This window comes from Bison bison, unplaced genomic scaffold (genome assembly GCF_000754665.1).
Source record: "Bison bison bison isolate TAMUID 2011002044 unplaced genomic scaffold, Bison_UMD1.0 scf7180017864193, whole genome shotgun sequence".
In the NCBI taxonomy this organism is placed as follows: Eukaryota; Metazoa; Chordata; class Mammalia; order Artiodactyla; family Bovidae; genus Bison; species Bison bison.
The window spans coordinates 2,007,575-2,009,881 of NW_011494765.1; the positions used below are offsets into that span (position 1 = coordinate 2,007,575).

The following is a 2,307-nucleotide window of genomic DNA, read 5'->3' on the forward strand; positions in this document are numbered from 1 at the left end:
AGTGGGAGTGATGCCTGGACTTTAAGGGTGGCCGTGCGGATGAACGGAAGCAGTGTTGGCAAAACACACGCCTGGCACTGCGGAATCGCTGAAAGCATCCAGATGGGAGATCTGGGGCAAATTCTTCTCCTTGAGCTTCGGTTTGCTTGGCTGGAAATGGGAGTCGTAGTAATTCCACCCTGAGAGTTTTCCGAGGTCTGGTGAGGACTCAAAACCACCGAGGGCGTGGGAGCTGGGAGAATAGAACCCAGGGGCAGGAGAAATCTCTCTCCAGTCCAGTTCTGCACTCTTACTTGGGCTGGGAGCAGGGCAAGAGAGTGCCCGGCAGCCCTAGGAACAAAAGTGTCCTAGGGACCTCGAGCCGAAGGGCTGAGCCATTGCTCTGAGCTGGAGGGGGTGGGGGGCGGGGAATCTATTCAGTCACTCTCATTTTTCAAATGTAAAAAATTGAGACCTGAAAGAGGAAGGTGCCCGCTTGCATCCTGCCCCTGCCCCCTCGGGGCACCTAGGGTCCAAGAAAGTGTTGCAAACAACGAAGCCAAAAAGGCATGATCTTCAAGCGGGCAAATACCACAATTAGGCATTTGCAGCTTCGCAGCCGCCCCAAAGGCTCAAATGTGAAGGCTCAGACCCTTGGCTGCGGTCAGCTTCGTCTGGGCCTGTGCCCCGAGGCCTCTGGCTTTAGCTGGAGCTGGCGCCTTGGTCCTGTGAGCCAAGGCCTCAAGACCCCATGCAGACCACCTCCCTTCTCGCTCACCCAGCTGATGAAGGACAGATGCTGCGGCTGACTTGTGAGGCAAGCTTGGACAGGTCACTTGGCTTCTCTGAGCCTCAATTTCTCCATATATAAAATGGAAAAGGTAGGCCCTACAGAAGAGAGTCTGTGGTTTCCGTGGGAGTCCATGGACCGGTCTTGGTGAGGAGGGAGGAAAGAGCATTATTGCAGACCTCTCCACCCGCTACCCTAAACCCCTGAGAAACCAGAGTGTCTGCAGGAGCTGGGGCGTGGGGGCCGCTGCCACTCAACGGTCAGGGAGGGGCCCTCAGAAAGTGGCAACCAGGAGCAGCAGAGAGGGAAGGGGGTTGAGGGGAGGGCTGGGCTGGGCTGGGGAATCCCGTCAGCTCCTCTGGGATGGAGCCCACGGGGGTCTCCTAGACCTTGTTGAGCAGGACTCAGGCAGTGTAAGCACAGGCCTGAGCTGGGGACCCAGGTGGGGTGGGGCCTGGGCTCTGAGCCAGTTCTCTCCTTCCCCTTCCCCTTAGATCCCCTCTCCCAGAGGTTCCACGGTCACTGGCTGGGAGCCCTTGTGTTGACCCTCCAGGCTTCATTGCACCCACTCCTCACAGCCCCAGGTTCTAGCTGGGGAATCACAGCCCCTCACCCACCTACCCAGGGAAGCAAATTCAGACCTGGCCCAGCCACAGAACCCAGAACCGGGACTGACAGATGGATACTAGAGACAGACGACTGAATCCACACAGAGACTCAGAGACATCCGCAGAGACAGCACAGAGTCACAGGCAGGGAGACGCAGAGACCCAAAGACAGACCCAGGGACCATGGACGTACATCCAGGCTATGAGGCTTGGGCCAACGCAGTCCTGGGGACACCCGGCCACCCGGGGACAGCAGGACACCCCACAGATCCCCGTAGGCCCAGCTCCTCCCAAGAGCCAGCCAGGGAAAAGAAGGGGTAGTGTGGTAGGAGGGCAGGTCTGGGGAGATCCCCGGCCCCTTTCCTGCCCAGAGGAGCGGGCACCAGTCACTCAGCAGAGCAGGCAGTGGCCGGCCCAGGCCGCAGGGAGGCACTGAGGAGGGAGGCTGGCCATTAGAGGCCTGGGCCCAGGCCCTCACTTACGGAGCAGAAGGCGAGCTCGCACGCTGGATGAGGGTGGCCAGTGGGCACCGGGGGTCCGAGGGGAAGCTCCAGTGGCCCAGGTGGGGCGGTGGTGACCGTGGGCACACGGAAACTTCTTTACGCCACGGCGGGCGGCGGGCGGACAGTAGGCTGGCCCTGTCCGTCCGTCCTCCTCCTCCTCCCCGCCCTGGGTGGGGGGGCCACCGGAGGCCCAATTGGTCTCTGCCCCCACGTGACTCTGCAGGCCTCTCTCCTTCTTTGTTGGTGTTTCTCTTCATTTAGGTCTATTTTTTTTTTTTTTTTCTTCTCCTAAAAGAAAAAAAAAATACTCCTATCTATCTCGGGGCCGCGGATGGGGGCGGAGGCCAAGGCACTCTGGAGGCCTTGGCCAGCTGGCTGTTCCAGGCCGCTGTGGCAGTGCAGAGGCAGGGACCCCACGTAGGCGGGT

The 2,307-nt window shown here is 59.9% G+C and overlaps 1 protein-coding gene across 1 annotated transcript in view; it reads right to left on the reverse strand.

Moving 5' to 3' along the window:
* NR5A1 (nuclear receptor subfamily 5, group A, member 1) overlaps positions 1–2,036 on the reverse strand; it is a 25,541-nt gene extending 23,505 nt beyond the window's left edge. Inside the window, exon 1 of the mRNA XM_010844037.1 lies at positions 1,860–2,036. The gene's annotated coding sequence lies outside the window, so the exon portion shown is untranslated. The remainder of the gene's footprint in view (positions 1–1,859) is intronic.
* Positions 2,037–2,307: the final 271 nt, after the last annotated feature.